General features: G+C 39.9%; 1 pseudogene; it reads right to left on the reverse strand.

Annotated features, from left to right (window-relative positions):
• Positions 1-15,670: 15,670 nt before the first annotated feature.
• On the reverse strand, positions 15,671-19,573 carry LOC102282923 (large ribosomal subunit protein eL27-like; annotated as a pseudogene).
• Positions 19,574-19,821: the final 248 nt, after the last annotated feature.

Below are 19,821 nucleotides of genomic sequence, written 5' to 3' on the forward strand. Positions count from 1 at the left end.
TTTATAATGAAACACAAACACAGCTGACTCTCTGGTTCCTGGGGTATCAAGGATGCTGTAAGCTATTCATACACACTATAAAGACTTATACTGTGAGCAATATGTGACCAATTAATTTTGCTCCTATGTATTACTTAGTAACAAAACAAAATAATGAAAAAGAAACTGTGATACTTAATTCCAGGTAATATACTGATATTTCATAGAAGCCAAAGCCAAAACAACTCTTGGAGGGTAATTCCTCTCAAGTTGATTCTTCTTGAACATGAGATTTTGGTCAACACCAAAATCAGATTGATTATATTCTTTGCAGCCAAAGATGGAGAAACTCTATGCAGTCAGCAAAAACATGACTGGGAGCTGACTGTGGCTCAGATCATGAACTCCTTATTGCAAAATTCAGACTTAAATTGAAGAAAGTGGGGAAAACCATTAGACCATTCAGGTATGACCTAAATCAAATCCCTTATGATTATAGAGTGGAAGTGACAAATACATTTAAGGGACTAGATCTGATAGACAGAGTGCCTGATGAACTATGGACAAAGGTTTGTGACATTGTACAGGAGGCAGGAATTAAGACCATCCTCAAGAAAAAGAAATGCAAAAAAGCAAAATGGCTGTCTGAGGAGGCCTTACAAGTAGCTGTGAAAAGAAGAGAAGGGAAAAGCAAAGGAAAAAAGGAAAGATATACCCGTTTGAATGCAGAGTTCCAAAGAATAGCAAGGACACATAAGAAGACCTTCCTCAGCGATCAGTGCAAAGAAATAGAGGAAAACAATAGGATGGGAAAGACTAGAGATCTCTTTAAGAAAATTAGAGATACTAAGGGAACATTTCATGAAAAGATGGGCACAATAAAGGACAGAAATGGTATGGACCTAGCAGAAGCAGAAAATATTAAGAAGAGGTGGCAAGAATACAGAGAACTGTACAAAAAAAGATCTTCATGAACCAGATAATCATGACAGTGTGATCACTGACCTAGAGCCAGACATGCTGGATGTGAAGTCAGGTGGGCCTTAGGAAGCATCACTATGAACAAAGCTAGTGGAGGTGATGGAATTCCAGTTGAGCTATTTCAAATCCTGAAAGATGATGCTGTGAAAGTGTTGCACTCAATATGCCAGCAAATTTGGAAAACTCAGCAGTGGCCACAGGACTGGAAAAGGTCAGCTTTCATTCCAATCCCAAAGAAAGGCAATGCCAAAGAATGCTCAAACTACCACACAATTGCACACATCTCACATGCTAGTAAAGTAATGCTCAAAATTGTCCAAGCCAGGCTTCAGTAATACATGAACTGTGAACTTCTGATGTTCAAGCTGGTTTTAGAAAAGGCAGAGGAACCAGAGATCAAATTGCCAACATCCGCTGGATCATAGCAAAAGCAAAAGAGTTCTAGAAAAACATCTATTTCTGCTTTATTGACTATGCCAAAGCCTTTGACTGTGTGGATCACTATAAACTGTGGAAAATTCTGAAAGAGAGGGGAATACCAGACCATCTGACTTGCCTCTTGAGAAACCTGTATGCAGGTCAGGAAGCAACAGTTAGAACTGGACATGGAACAACAGACTGGTTCCAAATAGGAAAAGGAGTATGGCAAGGCTGTATATTGTCACCCTGTTTATTTAACTTATATGCAGAGTACATCATGAGAAACACTGGGCTGGAAGAAGCACAAGCTGGAATCTAGATTGCGGGGAGAAATATCAACCTAAGATATGCAGATGACACCACCCTTATGGCAAAAAGTGAAGAGGAACTAAAAAGCCTCTTGATGAAAGTGAAAGAGGAGAGTGAAAAAGTTGGCTTAAAGCTCAACATTCAGAAAACTAAGATCATGGCATCCAGTCCCATCACTTCATGGGAAATAGATGGGGAGTGGAAACAGTGTCAGACTTTATTTTTCTGGGCTCCAAAATCACTGCAGAAGGTGATTGCAGTCATGAAATTAAAAGACACTTACTCCTTGGGAGGAAAGTTATGACCCAGACAGTATATTAAAAAGCAGAGACATTACTTTGCCAACAAAGGTCCATCTAGTCAAAGCTATGGTTTTACCAGTAGTCATGTATGGATGTGAGAGTTGGACTATAAAGAAAGCTGAGCACTGAAGAATTGATGCTTTTAGCTGTGGTGTTGGAGAAGACTCTTGAGAGTCCCTTGGACTGCAAGGAGATTCAGCCAGTCCATCCTAAAGGAGATCAGTCCTGGTGTTCATTGGAGGGACTGATGTTGAAGCTGAAACTCCAATATTTTGGCCACCTGATGTGAAGAGCTTACTCATTGGAAAAGACCCTGATGATGGGAAAGATTGAGGGCAGGAGAAGAAGGGGATGACAGAGGGTGAGATGGTTGGATGGCATCACCAACTTGATGGACATGGGTTTGGGTGAACTCTGGGAGCTCGTGATGGACAGGGAGGCCTGGTGTGCAGCGGTTCATGGGATCAGAAAGAGTCAGACATGACTGAGCGACTGAACTGAACTTCAGTGCAATGACTCTGGACTCTTAACTGCTAGTTCAGCATCCTCTTTCATACCTGGAAACTGCACAGAACCTAGAAACTTAGAACCCTAAAAAATTAATTATTTTACCCTTCAGTCCTATGCCATTACTTGGTTAGCCTCTTTCATAATGCTTCTTGAAATATGCAATTCACTTCCCTATGGTGCTATCATATTTCTTCATGGCTCTCCCTTATGTTGATTCAGATCAATCTTCCTGAAGCTTTCACCCATTGATCCAAGTTCTGTCCCTTGAGGTCATGAAGAACAAATCACATCCAGCTTGCATGTGACACTTCTTTAGATACCTGAATTCAGTTATCAAAAGTGTTTCCCTTGCCCCCATATTCTTCTCCAGAGCTTAATAATCAAATTCTTTAAAATGTTTACCATGCCGTATGGCTTTGGGTATCTAAATCTCCAGTCTATTTATCTCTATCCCCAAGCTCAAAGTGTGTCTCCAAGCATTATTAATGGCTGTGTTAGCTGTGACTATGAGTAGACTTCCATTTCTGTCCTTTTCTAGGGGAGGTGCTATTTTGAGAAGAAATGGTAGATATTTTACATTGTAAAATATCATTGTAACCTCACAATGATAGAAGAAAAGGAAGTGGCACTTAATGGAGAAGATGAATGGAAAAAGGACTAAGGATCCTAGGAACAAATTTCTAATATAATATCCTTTTTCCAGTGCTGAGATAAAAAAAATACATATAGATAGCGATAAATAGATTTATGGCAGGCATCTCAACATGATAGTTTGTGGTTTCTCTGTCACCAGCCTCTTTCATGAATTATGATACTCATTAGAATGACTGTAAATATGAAACAAACAAACAGAAACCCTCAACTGAGCTCCCACAGGTGATGAGACCACAGTTTTTGAAGCTTCCTGAGCACAGTCCCATAGAGTTAATAAAACCAGGAGGGTGAAGGGGAGCGGGAGAAGAGCACAACTAGTAAAGGGCAGCAAGGTATTCAATACAAATAAAGCTATTATTTTTTTTCAGATGATAAATGGTTTTATAATAATGTCTTTTTACCCTTGATTATCTTAGACTTTTACCTTATAGTTATCTTTACTTTTGCCTGATTTTGAACTTTAAATAAATGGAGTCATGCAGCATGATGTCTTTTCCAACTTCATTCTCTGATTTTTATGTTTTAGAAATTCACCCATGTTGTGCTGTGTAACTCTAGCTGATTCATTTTACTGCTCTGTAGTATTACATTGTATACATATACTGTAATTTATTTACCCATGATTAGTGAATAACTGTAGGGTTGTTTAACTTTTTGATGATATGAGCGTGCATGTGCTGCTATAAACTTATACATGTCTCCTGATACACATGTACAAGAGTTTCTCTAGTCCCTTTATTTATTTTTATCATTTTTATTTTTTATGTTAGAATTCTTCAAAAATTGTAAGAATAAATTAATCTGTATTCATAGTTGTTATTTTTCACAGAATCATTTGGCAAGAAGTTACAGACATGATATCTCTTGACCTAAAAATACTTCAACATGTGTTTCCCAGGAATAATGCATTCTTTTAAATAACCATAATAAAATTATTCAATTTGGGACATTTATCACTGATATGATAGCATTATCTTATATAACATAATCATTCAAATTTCTTGAATTGTTTTATTTATGTCCTTTAATGCTTTTTATTTTTATCCAAGGTCACTTGTTGCATTTATTTGCCAAATTTTTTTAGTCTTCTTTAATTAAGAACAATTTTTTGGACTGAATTTTACCATTACTATGTTGATCTTTTGGAAGAATAGAGGTCAATTGGTTTGTAGTGCTTGCATGCATGCTCAGTCACTCAGCTGTGTCAGACTCTTTGCGACCCTATGGACTGTAGCCATTGGTTTGTAGATTATTCCTTTGTTTTAATTTGCCAACTATCTCATCATGATTAGATTCACGTTAACTCCTTTCTTTTTAAATTCTCTTCTTCCAAGTTTTAAATTTTATATGTGAAATGTTTCTAACAATGAGTCGTCTCAATGCCTTATTGAGTTATATAAAAATCCAAATCTGCTGTAGATGTCTAATTAAAAAAGTGTGAGTAGTTTTTGGTTACTTGAACTATTCTTGTTGACATGCTAGTTTTAGAGAATAAAGAGGAGTAACATGGATTTTTTTCTGCAAGTGTGGATCAAGTTGCTTCAATTATGTCCAACTCCTGGTGACCCTAAGGACTATAGCCTGCCAGGCTCCTCTATCCATGGGATTCTCCAGGCAAGAATACTGGAGTGGGTTGCCATTTCCTTCTCCAGGGGATCTTCCTGATCCAGGGATCAAACCCATGTCTCTTACATCTCTTGCATTGGCAGGCAGATTCTTTACCACTAGCATCACTAGGAAGCCTCCTTTTAAATTTAGATTTTAGAGTTTTATATGTGCTGAGTGATGTAATTTTCTGGTGACCCTGATTAAGAATTTATTCCTACAATATTTATAATACAAAATGATGCTAACCTAGTGGTCACCTCCCAGCAAAGGACCAGAAATGAAAGCACATATAATAATTTTCTAGTGCAAATGCCTATTTGATCTTTTATCAAGCCCAAGAGCATTTCTTCTTCATCCCTAATCATTATCCTGAGAGTTGGAATTTACTCACATTTACTAATTTGAACTGCAATTCTATTTCAGAGAGTTTATTTCAGAGAGTTTTGTTTTTAGTTTGTTATGTATTGTTGGAAAAACTATTCATCTCAGTTTAATTCAACAGATACATATTTAGTATCTAATGTGTGGCAGACAATATGTTAGGCACTAAGGCAAAGATGGTGAAAATGCAGCATTTTTCCCTTTAGGTGTTCATGTATATTGAGGTAAGCACCTTAACAGCATTACGAATGAAGTGTGGTGGGAGATCAGAATAGGAAGCAAGTAACTGTTCTTGAGGAGCATGACGGTTGACTTCTGAGCTAAGCCTTTGGATGCTTGGGGCTAGTGCACTGGGACGACCCAGAGGGATGGTATGGGGAGGGAGGAGGGAGGAGGGTTCAGGATGGGGAACACATGTATACCTGTGGCGGATTCATTTTGATATTTGGCAAAACTAATACAATTATGTAAAGTTTAAAAATAAAATAAAATTTAAAAAAAAAAAAGAAAAGAAAAAAAAAGATCAGTAAGGGATTCCTACACAGAAAAGACAGAGACTGCATGCTGGGCACAATTCTAGATACTTTGGGGGAAGTCTTAATCTAACAAAAGAAATAGACATAGATGTAAACTGTATTATGCAGTCCTACTGTTCTAGAAGCACAGAGTGCAATGAGAGGACTGAAATGTAGAGATATAGTCTGTCCTGGAGGAGTGCATGTAGAGGGGAGTTCATGTCTGCAAACAAAATTCCTATACAAAAATCTCTTTTTGTGTGGTTTAGAATATAATACAGGTCAGTAAATTCCCTCAAAGAAAGTTGAACAGGCAGCAAAATTCTGTGTGGATGAAAAATGCATGAGTTCTACATTTTGGTGTGAGGGGAACACTCACTGAATATGTCCCTCCATTAAGCTGGCATAGATGTCATCAATCCTAAGAATTAGATGAAGGGTCCAGCTAGGCAGTTTTATTTCCAGCCCACTAAAATAACAACATGTTATTATGTCCTTGTCAGGTTTAATATAGACAATTATAGGATTTGCTTTGCTTTGAAAATCATTCAGTCCCAATAATTACCCTCTATTTATTAAATAAATCAGATTGCTCGCTTCATGCTCACCTTTCTCATTTTTCCTCTTATAAATGCCTTATCATAATCTAATCTATGAATACATTTTAAGCTCTAAAATATTATTTTGATATGTTTTTAAGTTTCTGTCCTGAAAGTAACCTTCTTCCTAGTTAATAATGCCTTATTTCTATTAAAGTTTGGTAGTATAGGCAAATGTACCTACACATCATCCACTCATCCACTTATCTTATCAGCCCATCTATTCATATCATCATTAATCTTTGTCAATTGCACATGTACATGGAAAACTTTCCTCAGGCTGTAGCAAATCTAGGAGAACAACCTGACATTTTTGGGGGGACCCCCATTTTTTAGGATAGATCAAGGAGAGAGCCTTCCTGGTCTGTGCTAAAAATCACATTTGTTCTCATAAACAAACTACCTTCAATCCACCAGCCTTTTTTATCATCAAAGCAAACTGGGCTAAGCCAGTTTCTTCCCTTCCCTTTCATATGCATTCTTGAAATCACATGTCACCATTTTTGACATGTTATCCCCTTAATGATTTCCCTTGATGTTCATTGTAAACTGATTTGATCTGAATAAAAATGCAAGAAAATGGAGGCACAAGGCAGGGTTTACCTTCACATTTCCAGTGGGATTATCGAAAAAACAAGTGAGTTCCAGAAAAATGTCTAATTCTGCTTTACTGACTATGCCAAAGCCTTTGACTATGTGGATCACAACACACTGTGGGAAATTCTTCAAGAGATGGGATTCCCAGACCACCTAACCTGCCTCTTGAGAAATCTGTATGCAGGTGAACAAGCAACAGTTAGAACTGGATGTGGAACAACAGACGTTCCAAATAGGGAAAGGAGTATGTCAAGTATTGTCACCCTGCTTATTTAACTTATATGCAGAGTAACTTATATGCAGAGTACATCATGAGAAACACTGGACTGGAGGAAGCACAAGTTGGAATCAATATTGCCAGGAGAAATATCAATAATCTCAGATATGCAGATGACACCACCCTTATGGCAGAAAGCGAAGAAGAACTAAAGGCTCTTGATGGAAGTGAAAGAGGAGAGTGAAAATGTTGGCTTAAAGCTCAACATTCAGAAAACTAAGATCATGGCATCTGGTCCACTTCATGGCAAATAGATGGGAAACAGGGGGAACAGTGAGAGACCTTATTTTGGGGGCTTCAAAATCACTGTGGATGGTGACTGCAGCCATGAAATTAAAAGATGCTTACTCTTTGGAAGAAAAGTTATGACCAACCTAGACAGCGTATTAAAATGCAGAGACATTACTTTGCCAACAAAGGTCCATCTAGTCAAGGCTATGGTTTTCCCAGTAGTCATGTATGGATGTGAGAGTTGGACTATAAAGAAAGCTGAGTGCCAAGGAGTTGATGCTTTTGGACTGTGGTGAGGAAACGACTCTTGAGATTCCCTTGGACTGCAAGGAAATCGATCCAACCAGTCCATCCTAAAAGAAATCAGTCCTGAATATTCATTGGAAGGACTGATATTGAAGCTGAAACTCCAATATTTTGGCCCCCTGATGCGAAGAGCTAACTCATTGGAAAAGTCCCTGATGCTGGGAAAGATTAAAGGTGGGAAGAGAAAGGGACGACATCGGATGAGATGTCATAGGATGAGATGATTAGATTTCATCACCAACTCAGTGGACATGAGTTTGGTAAACTCCTGGAGTTGATGATGGACAGGGAGACCTGGCGTGCTACAGTCCATGGGGTCACGAAGAGTGGGACACAACTGAGCAACTGAACTGAACTGAACCAAATGACCTGTCCACTTCATCTATTCTTTCATGTGTGTATGCTTATTTTCTCAGTCATGTCTGACTCTTTGCAACCCCATGGACTATAGGCCACCAGGCTCCTCTGTCCATGGGATTCTCCAGGCAAGAATATTGGAGTGCGTAGTGATTCCCATTCCCTTCTCCAGGTATCTTCACACCCCAGGGACCGAATCTGGGTCTCCTGCATTGTAGGTGGATTCTTTATCATCTGAGCCACCAGGGAAGCCCATTCTTTCATAAGCATTCACAGAACATTTGGACATGTGTATACTGAAAAGAGGAGAAGGCAATGGCACCCCACTCCAGTACTCTTGCCTGGAAAATCCATGGGCAGAGGAACCTGGTAGGCTGCAGTCCATGGGTTCGCTGAGGGTCGGACATCACTGAGCGACTTCACTTTCACTTTTCACTTTCATGCATTGGAGAAGGAAATGGCAACCCACTCCAGTGTTCTTGCCTGGAGAATCCCATGAACGGAGAAGCCTGGTGGACTGCCGTCTATGGGGTCGCACAGAGTCGGACACGACTGAAGTGACTTAGCAGCAGCAGCAGCAGCAGCATACTGAAAAGAACAAGCTGGTCTCTGCTCTTAAGGACTAGAAATTCTAATAGGGGGAACCCAACGTTGACAGACTTATTCTCAGAGGATATAATGAGAGCAGAGAGAAAGAGAGCTTGTGACTGGGGAGACTAAGGTTTGCATAAAGAGCAATTGACCTGAAGGAAAAGGAGAGTACGCAAAACTTAATATCCTCCTATAAAATTCATGGTGATGCAAGAGGGCACAGGAGTTAAATCTACCAAATATGCAGGGTATGATTATATTCTGAAACATTATCCTGTGTTTCTTTCCCTATTATTTCTTGTTTCTCAAACTGATCATTCATTCAGATAATGGTAAACATAGTCCTAACAGATACTGACAGAGCAGAATTTGCAGACTGGGATTTTATGCCAGTCTCCACATTCTCTCCCTTCTTTTCTCCTCTCCCAGAAGGCAACTCTTAACCAGTTACTGATAGGATGAGAGGATAAATATTCCAACTCATGTCCCATGAGGGGGATCACTTTGGGAAGTGACCTCCACTGTCTCTGGGGATAGACTCGGATAAAGTCAAAGTTACCCTCTTATAAGACTTAGCTTAATATTACACACTTGCTTGGCCTCCTTCCTTTCTGTATTCCAATTTTATATCCCTCTACTGTCTTTTTAGGAGAACATGTCCTAATAAATTACTTACACACAAATCTTCATCTCATGATCTGCTCCTGGAGACCCAACATGAGAGAATATTCTATGCTTATTGCTTATCAGGGTAGAGTTATTTCAAAAGAAATACAAAGGGCAAAGAAAGGAGTCAGTGTTCAGCTTTTTAGGCTCAAAACAGCCCTTTGAATCTCCCCAAAGAGATGATAATGTTGAGAGTAAAAAATTTTGAGTTGAAGAGTCAGAGCCTCAAGGGTTCAGTAGACAATGTTAATGACATAAATAGAAGACATGAAAAAATACAAAATAAGTCATGTCAGTTTTCCCCACCTGTTTAAATTAGATAGGGTTCTCACAGACTGGTGTAAAGGATTACAGGGTTAGGAAACACAGTTTTTAAAAATTCATTTTAATTGGAGGCTAATTACTTTACAATATTGTGGTGGTTTTTGCCATACATTCACATGAATCAGCCATGGGTGTACATGTGTTCCCCATCCTGACCCTCCCACCCACCTCCCTCCCCATCCCATCCCTCAGGATCATCCCAGTGCACCAGCCCTGAGCACCCTGTCTCATGCATCGCAACTTGACTGGCAATCTATTTCATATATGATAATATACATGTTTCAATGCTATTCTCTCAGATCATCCCACGCTTGCCTTCTCCCACAGAGCCCAAAAGTCTGTTCTTTACATCTGTGTCTCTTTTGCTGTCTTTCATACAGGGTCATTGTTACCATCTTTCTAAATTCCATACATATGCATTAATGTACTGTATTGGTGTTTTTCTTTCTGACTTACTTCACTCTGTATAATAGGCTCCAGTTTCATCCACCTCATTAGAACTGATTCAAATGCATTCTTTTGAATAGCTGAGTAATATTCCATTGTGGGTATGTACCACAGCTTTCTTATCCATTTGTCTGCTGATGGACATCTAGGTTGCTTCCATGTCCTGGCTATTATAAACAGTGCTGCAATGAACATTGGGGTACACGTGTGTCTTTCAATTCTGGTTTCCTCAGTGTGTATGCCCAGCAGTGGGACTGCTGGGTCGTATGGCAGTTCTATTTCCAGTTTTTAAAGGAATCTCCACACTGTTCTCCATAGTGGCTATACTAGTTTGCATCCCCACCAACAGTGTAATAGGGTTCCCTTTTCTCCACACCCTCTACAGCATTTATTGTTTGTAGACTCTTTTTCTAATATAAATTTATTTATTTTAATTGGAGGCTAATTACTTTACAGTATTGTATTGGTTTTGCCATACATCAACATGTATCTGCCATGGGTATACACATGTTCCCCATCCTGAACCCCCTTCCCACCTCCCTCCCTGTCCCATCCCTCTGGGTCATCCCAGTGCACCAGCCCCAAGCATCCTGTATCATGCATCAAACCTGGACTGGCGATTCGTCTCATATATGATATTATACATGTTTCAATGCCATTCTCCCAAATCATCCCACCCTCTCCCTCTCCCACAGAGTTCAAAAGACTGTTCTATACATCTGTGTCTCTTTTGCTATCTCGCATACAGGGTTATTGTTACCATCTTTCTAAATTCCATATATATGCATTAGTATACTGTATTGGTGTTTTTCTTTCTGGCTTACTTCACTCTATATAATACACTCCAGTTTCATCCACCTCATTAGAACTGATTCAAATGTATTATTTTCAATGGCTGAGTAATACTCTATTGTGTATATGTACCACTGCTTTCTTATCCATTCATCTGCTGATGGACATCTAGGTTGCTTCCATGTCCTGGCTATTATAAACAGTGCTGCGATGAACATTGGGGTACATGTGTCTATTTCAATTCTTGTTTCCTCAGTGTGTATGCTGAGCAATGGGATTGCTGGGTCGTATGGCAGTTCTATTTCCAGTTTTTAAAGGAATCTCCACACTGTTCTCCATAGTGGCTGTACTAGTTTGCATTCCCACCAACAATGTAAGAGGATTCCCTTTTCTCCACACCCTCTCCAGCATTTATTGTTTGTAGACTTTTGGATACCAGCCATTCTGACCGGTGTGATATGGTACATCATTGTGGTTTTGATTTGCATTTCTCTACTTTGCCAACAAAGGTCTGTCTAGTCAAGGGTATGGTTTTTCCTGTGATCATGTATGGATGTGAGAGTTGGACTGTGAAGAAGGCTGAGCACTGAAGAATTGATGCTTTTGAACTGTGGTGTTGGAGAAGACTCTTGAGAGTCCCTTGGACTGCAAGGAGATCCAACCAGTCCATTCTGAAGGAGATCAGCCCTGGGATTTCTTTGGAAGGAATGATGCTAAAGCTGAAACTCCAGTACTTTGGCCACCTCATGCGAAGAGTTGACTCATTGGAAAAGACTCTGATGCTGGGAGGGATTGGGGGCAGGAGGAGAAGGGGACAACAGAGGATGAGATGGCTGGATGGCATCACTGACTCGTTGGACTTGAGTCTGGGTGAACTCCAGGAGTTGGTGATGGACAGGGAGGCCTGGCGTGCTGCAATTCATGGGGTCGCAAAGAGTCGGACACGACTGAGTGACTGAACTGAACTGAACTGAACTGATAATGAGTGATGTGGAGCATCTTTTCATCTGTTTGTTAGCCATCTGTATGTCTTCTTTGGAGAAGTGTCTGTTTAGTTCTTTGGCCCATTTTTTTGATTGGGTCGTTTGTTTTTCTGGAACTGAGCTGCAGGAGTTGTTTGTATATTTTTGAGATTAATTCTCTGTCATTTGCTTCATTTGCTATTATTTTCTCCCATTCTGAAGGCTGTCTTTTCACCTTGCTTATAGATTCCTTCATTGTGAAAAAGCTTTTAAGTTTAATTAGGTCCCATTTGTTTATTTTTGCTTTCATATCCATTATTCTGGGAGGTGGGTCATAGAGGATCCTACTATGATTTACATCAGAGAGTGTTTTGCCTATGTTTTCCTCTAGGAGTTTTATAGTTTCTGGTCTTACATTTATATCTTTAATCTATTTTGAGTTTATTTTTGTGTCTGGTGTTAGGAAGTGTTCTAGTTTCATCCTTTTACAAGTGGTTGAACAGTTTTCCCATCACCACTTGTTAAAGAGATTGTCTTTTCTCCATTGTATATTCTTGCCTCCTTTGTCAAAGATAAGGTGTCCATAGGTGTGTGGATTTATCTCTGTGCTTTCTATTTTGTTCCATTTATCTATATTTCTGTCTTTGTGCCAGTACTATACTGTCTTGATGACAGTAGCTTTGTAGTATAGTCTGAAGTCAGGCAGGGTGATTCCTCCAGTTCCATTCTTCTTTATCAAGATTGCTTTGGCTATTTGAGTTTTTTTGTATTTCCATACAAATTGTGAAATTATTTGTACTAGCTCTCTCAAAAATATTGTTGGTAGCTTGATAGGGATTGCATTGAATCTATAGATTGCTTTGGGTAGTATACTCATTTTCCCTATATTGATTCTTCCAATCCATGAACATGGTATATTTCTCCATCTATTTGTGTCATCTTTGATTTCTTTCATCAGTGTTTTATAGTTTTCTATATATAGGTCTTTTGTTTCTTTAGGTAAATTTATTCCTAAGTATTTTATTCTTTTCGTTGCAGTGGTGAATGGAATTGTTTCCTTAATTTCTCTTTCTGTTTTCTCATTGTTAGTGTATAGGAATGCAAGGGATTTCTGTGTGTTAATTTTATATCCTGAAACTTTACTATACTCATTGATTAGCTCTAGTAATTTTCTGGTGGAGTCTTTAGGGTTTTCTATGTAGAGGATCATGTCATCTGCAAACAGTGAGAGTTTACTTCTTCTTTTCCAATCTAGATTCCTTTTATTTCTTTTTCTTCTCTGATTGCTGTGGCTAAAACTTCCAAAACTATGTTGAATATTAGTGGTGAGAGTGGGCATCTTTGTCTTGTTCCTGACTTTAGGGGAAATGCTTTCAATTTTTCACCATTGAGGTTAATGTTTGCTGTTAGTTAGTGTTAGTGTTAGTTGCTCAGTCATGCCAGACTCTTTGCGACCCCTGGACTGCAGTCCACCAGGCTCCTCTGTCCATAAGATTTTCCAGGCAAGGATACTGGAGTGGGTTGCCATTTCCTTCTCCATGTTTGCTGTAGGTTTATCATATATGGCTTTTATTATGTTGAGGTACATTCCTTCTATGCCTGCTTTCTGGAGGGGTTTTTTTTTTTTTATCATAAGTGGATGTTGAATTTTGTCAAAGGCTTTCTCTGCATCTACTGAGATAATCATATGGTTTTTATCTTTCAATTTGTTAATATGGTGTATTGCATTGATTGATTTGTGAATACTGAAGAATCCTTGCATCCCTGGGATAAAGCCTACTCGGTCATGATGTATGATCTCTTTAATATGTTGTTGGATTCTGTTTGCTAGAATTGTGTTAAGGATTTTTGCATCCGTGTTCATCAGTGATATTGGCCTATAGTTTTCCTTTTTTGTGTGGCATCTTTGTCTGGTTTTGGTATTAGGGTGATGGTGGCCTCATAGAATGAGTTTGGAAGTCTACCTTCCTCTGCAATTTTCTGGAAGAGTTTGAGTAGGATAGGTGTTAGCTCTTCTCTAAACTTTTGGTAGAATTCAGCTGTGAAGCCATCTGGTCCTGGGCTTCTGTTTGTTGGAAGATTTCTGATTACAGTTTCAACTTCTGTGCTTGTTGTGGGTCTGTTAAGATTTTCTATTTCTCCTTGGTTCAGTTTTTGAAAGTTATACTTTTCTAAGAATTTGTCCATTTCTTCCAAGTTGTCCATTTCATTGGCATATAGTTGCTGATAGTAGTCTCTTATGATCCTTTGTATTTCTGTACTGTGTTGTGATTTCCTCATTTTCATTTCAATTTTGTTGATGTGATTCTTCTCCCTTTTCTTCTTGATGAGTCTGGCTGCTGGTTTGTCTATTTTATTTATCTTCTCAAAGAACCAGCTTTTGGCTTTGCTGATTTTGGTTATGGTCTCCTTTGTTTCTTTTGCATTTTTTTCTGCCCTAATTTTTATGATTTCTTTCCTTCTACTAACCCTGGGGTGCTTCGTTTCTTCTTTTCCTAGTTGCTTTAGGTGTAGAGTTAGGTTATTTATTGATTTCTCTCCTGTTTCTTGAGATAACCTTGTATTGCTCTGAGCCGTCCCCTTAGTACTGCTTTTACTGAATCCCATGGGTTTGGGGTTGTTGTGTTTTAATTTTTTGTTTCTATGCATATTTTGATTTCATTTTTGATTTCTCCTGTGATTTGTTGGTTATTCAGAAGGAGACACAATTATTGATATATATTTTGATGTGCGTCCCTGACAATGGGTCCTCAGGTCTCATTTCTGAAAACCACTCCTTGAGTCCCCATCCCAGACCTCTCTCTGCGAGGAAAGAAGAAGGAGCTGAGGGTAGAGATGGTAAAGGATGTATGGGGCTGTATGGTCATAGGAAGGAGGGCACAGATTTCCCTGCATTTCTTTGACAATTGGAGACTAGAAGGAAATGAGGATGCATCAGAATCTGAGCAGAGCTAGAAGATAAAGACTAGATAAATGGAGCCTTAATTGTCACAGTAGATTCCATCGTGGATAGATTCTGACATCTGGATATCAGTCACACAGTGGTCACCATGTCTTTTCTCCTGGACTGTGGTAGAACATTTTGGTGTCCCATATCACATTCTTTTGGCAATCTTCAGATTAATTGCAACTCCAGCGGATCGTTCTTGTATGCTCAGCAAAACTACCCCAAGCATGCACACAAGATTTATACTTTATTGTCTTTTTTTAATTGACATTTTCTGAAGATATAGGGGTTTTTTCAACCTGCATGCAAGGTAGTGCAGAAGTACATGGCAATTAATACCTCCAGGAAAAATTTTAAACCAATGAGGAGTGAGCATTGAAAGATAAGTGTTCAACACCCTATTTTCCAGAGGCAATTATGGGTTGCATTCTAACCACCTATTAAGGGGTCACAGTGGGATAGAACCCCAATTGCCAACAGCTCAATAAAAAAATTCTGTACTGATTTTTCTTCTTCCATGTCTCAGTCTTTTTGCTCTCTCATTGTTAGTTTCCAAAGATACACCTCATATAAACTATTGGAATCCAATTCTTCATCTCCGATGTTGCTTTTATGGCACCCAAACTAAGAAATGTGAAAAAGTGGTAAGGGAGAACTCTTTTTTGACCTAGAAAATCCTGAATTGAGTGACTTACCTTAAATTAACAAACTCTGACTTTTTGCTATCACCAGAATAAAGTTTCAAAATAGGGATTTAGTTCAGTTATAGAGAAATAAAATGTATATTTTTGCCTACCTCAATTCATAGTCTGTAACTATTTTATCCACTGTATGTGCTAGTTGTCGCAGACAAGCCCACTATCTCTCTCTCTCCTTTATTTATTTATTTTTGTATTTTTAATGACTGAAATAAAACTAAAACCACAGCTTCTGGAAGAACCATTTATTCTTGCCAGTCTTGTATCTCTCCTTGAACTTGACCTTGGCCTCTCATTGAGCCTTGCCATTTGAAAGCAGAGTCTCTGAAGACATCCCTGTTGACAACAGTTTTGTCCAAGGGGCTATTGATAGAAAACCTTTTGGGCATGAGGTGATGATACAGTTTCACAAAAGACTTGATCTTTGATCTCTTTGAGATTTTCTTCTTGCCCATGGAACTTTGTAGGGATAGCTACAATTCTAGCTACCAGAGCATGGCTGTAGGGTCAATCTGAAATGCCATCATCAATGTTCTTCACGATGATCACTTTGTGTCCAGAATAGCAACTGGCCAGGAAGAGCCTCACCAGCATCACCTGGGGTCAGAGAAACCGCAGTAAGATGGTAGGTGCTGGAGTGGCTTTGAAGAGATACCCCTTGTCCAAGGGCAAAGGAGAAGCCCCAGCAAGATGGTAGGAGGGGCGAATTCATGTTTAGAATCAAATCCCATTCCCGCCAGAGATACTCAGAGGGCTCAAACAAACCTTGTTCACACCAGGACCCAGGGACCCCACAGAGACTGAGACAGAACTGTGTTTGAGCATCTCCTGTGAAGGTATGGGTCAGCAGTGGACTGCCGCAGGGACGGTGCGCTTGGTGCAGCAGACTTGGGTATGGCATAAGCCCTCTTAGAGGAGGTCACCATTAACCCCAACATAGAGCTGCCAGAACTTACTCAGGACTGGGAAATAGACTCTTGAAGGGTACAAATAGAACCTTGTGCACCAAGACCCAGGAGAAAGGAGCCGTGGCCCCACAATAGACTGACCCAGACTTGCCTGTGAGTGTCCAGGACTCCAGCAGAGGTGTGGGTTGGTGGTGGCCTGCTGCAGGGTTGGGGGCACTAGTGCAGCAGTACATGCATGGGATCTTTTGAAGGAGGTCATGATTATCTTCATTATCTCCACCATAGTTTGGCCCCAGGTAAATAGCAGGGAGGGAACACAGCTCCACCCATCAACAGAAAATTGAATTAAAGATTTACTGAACATGCACCCCTCCCCCCCAATAAGAACAAGACTCAGTTTCCCCCTCAGTCAGTCTCTCCCATCAGGAAGCTTCCATAAGCCTCTTATCCTTCTCCATCAGAGGGTAGACAGACTGAAAACCATAATCACAGAAAACTAACCAATCTAATCACATGGACCACAGCCTTGTCTAACTCAGTGAAACTATGAGCCATGTCATGTAGGGCCACCCAAGACAGACGAGTCATGGTGGTGAGTCCTGATGAAATGTGGTCCACTAGAGAAGGGAATGGCAAACCACTTCAGTATTCTTGCCTTGAGAACCCCATGAACAGTATGAAAAGGCAAAAAGATAGGACACTGAAAGATGAACTTCCCAGGTCAGTAGGTGCCCAGTATGCTACTGGAGATCAGTGGAGAAATAACTCCAGAAAGAATGAAACGACGGACCCAAAGCAAAAACAACACCAGCTGTGGATGTGACTGGTGATGAAAGCAAGGTCCGATGCTGTAAAGAGCAGTATTACATAGGAACCTGGAATGTTAGGTCCATGAATCAAAGCAAATTGGAAGGGGTCAAACAGGAGATTGCAAGAAAGAATGTCAACATTTTAGAAATCAATGAACTAAAATGGACAGGAATGGGTGAATTTAACTCAGATGACCATTACATCTACTACTGTGGGCAAGAATCCCTTAGAAGAAATGGAGTAGCCATCATAGTCAACAAGAGAGTCTGAAATGCAGTACTTGGATTCAATCTCAAAAATGACAGAATGATCTCTGTTCGTTTCCAAGGCAAACCATTCAGTGTCACAGTAATCCAAGTCTATGCTCTGACCAGTAATGCTGAAAAGCTGAAGGCAAAGAAGAAAAGGAAAGATATACCCATCTGAATGCAGAGTTCCAAAGAATAGCAAGGAGAGATAACAAAGACTTCCTCAGTGATGAGTGCAAAGAAATAGAGGAAAACAATAGAATGGGAAAGACTAGAGATCTCTTCAAGAAAATCAGAGCTACTAGGGGAATATTTCATGCAAAGATGGGCACAATAAAGGACAGAAATGGTATGGACCTAACAGAAGCAGAAGATATTAAGAAGTGGCAACAATACGCAGAAAGTGAAAGTGAAAATGAAGTCGCTCAGTCGTGTCCGACTCTTTGCGACCCCATGGACAGTAGCCTGCACAGGCTCCTCCATCCATGGGATGTTCTAGGCAAGAATACTGGAGTGAGTTGCCATTTCCTTCTCCAGAAGAACTATACAAAAAAGATCTTCACCATCCAGATAATCACAATGGTGTGATTACTCACCTAGAGCCAGACATCCTGGAATGCAAATTCAAGTGGCCTTAGGAAGCATCACTATGAAAAAAACTAATGGAGGTGATGGAATTCCAGTTGAGCTATTTCAAATCCTGAAAGATGATGCCATGAAAGTGCTGTACTCAATATGCCAGCAAATTTGGAAAACTCAGTAGTGGCCACAGGACTATGGAAAAGTTAAGTTTTCATTCCAATCACAAAGAAAGTCAATGCCAAAGAATGCTCAAACTACTGCACAATTGCACTGATCTCACATGCTAGTAAAGTAATGCTCAAAATTCTCCAAGCCAGGCTTCAATAATATGTGAACTTCCAGATGTTCAACCTGGATTTACAAAAGGCAGAGGAACCAGAGATCAAATTGCCAACATCCGCTGGATCATCGAAAAAGCAAGAGAGTTCCAGAAAAACATCTACTTCTACATTATTGATTATGCCAAAGCCTTTGACTGTGTGGATCACAACAAACTGTGGTAAATTCTTCAAGTGATGGGAATACCAGACCACCTGACCCGCCTCCCAGGAAATTTGTATGCAGGTCAGGAAGAAACAGTTAGAACTGGACATGGAACAACAGACTGGTTCCAAATAGGAAAAGGAGTATGTCAAGGCTGTATATTGTCACCCTGCTTATTTAACTTCTATGCAGAGTACAGCATGAGAAACGCTGGACTGGAAGAAGCACAAGCTGGAATCAAGATTTCCGGGAGAAATATCAATAACCTCAGAAACACAGATGACACCACCCTTATGGCAGAAAGCGAAGAAGAACTAAAGAGCCTTTTGATGAAAGTGAAAGAGGAGAGTAAAATGTTGGCTTAAAGCTCAACATTCAGAAAACTAAGATCATGGCATCTCGTCCCATCATTTCCTGGAAAATAGATGGGAAAACAGTGGAAACATTGGCAGGCTTTAATTTGGGGGGCTCCAAAATCACTGTGGTTGGTGACTGCAGTCATGAAATTAAAAGATGCTTACTTTTTGGAAGAAAAGTTATGACCAACTTCGACAGCATATTAAAAAGGAGAGACATTACTTTGCCAGTGATAGTCCATCTAGTCAAGGCTATGGTTTTTCCAGTGGTCATGTATGAATGTGAGAGTTGGACTATAAAGAAAGCTGAGTGCCAAAGTGTTGATGCTTTTGAACTCTGGTGTTGGAGAAGACTCTTGAGAGTCCCTTTGACTGCAAGGAGATCTAACGAGTCCATCCTAAAGGAAATCAGTCCTGAATATTCACTGGAAGGACTGATGTTGAAGCTAAAAGTCCAATGCTTTGGCCACCTGATGTGAAGAGCTGACTCATTGGAAAAGACCCTGAACCTGGGAAATACTGAATGCAGGAGGAGAAGAGGAGAACATAGGATGAGATGGTTAGATGTCATCACCAACTCAATGGACATGAGTTTGAGTAAGCTCCGGGAGTTGGTGATGGACAGAGTGGCCTGGTGTACTGCAGTCCACAGGGTTGCAAAGAGTCGGACACAACTGAGTGACTGAACTGTCTGACTGAGTATCACCTTCCCAAGTTTTGTGAACTTGTCCATTTTGACAGCGACCACTCGGGCCTACAGCAGAAAGCCCATTATCTCTTTTTGAGGAGAATCGCCTAACTCAATCCTCCAGCCTGAGGAAAGGCATCTTGGTGAACATTAGCCACTTAATGGCTAGAAATGCCTCAAGAACTGACAACCCTGGTTGGCTGGCTAGTAATATATGAGGAAATTTGTGGCCCAAAACTGTGCCTAGAAAAGTAGTGACAATTAATTGTGTCAATCATCGACTGTACCTTTGG

Source organism: Bos mutus, chromosome X (assembly GCF_027580195.1).
Source record: "Bos mutus isolate GX-2022 chromosome X, NWIPB_WYAK_1.1, whole genome shotgun sequence".
NCBI classification, from domain to species: domain Eukaryota; kingdom Metazoa; phylum Chordata; class Mammalia; order Artiodactyla; family Bovidae; genus Bos; species Bos mutus.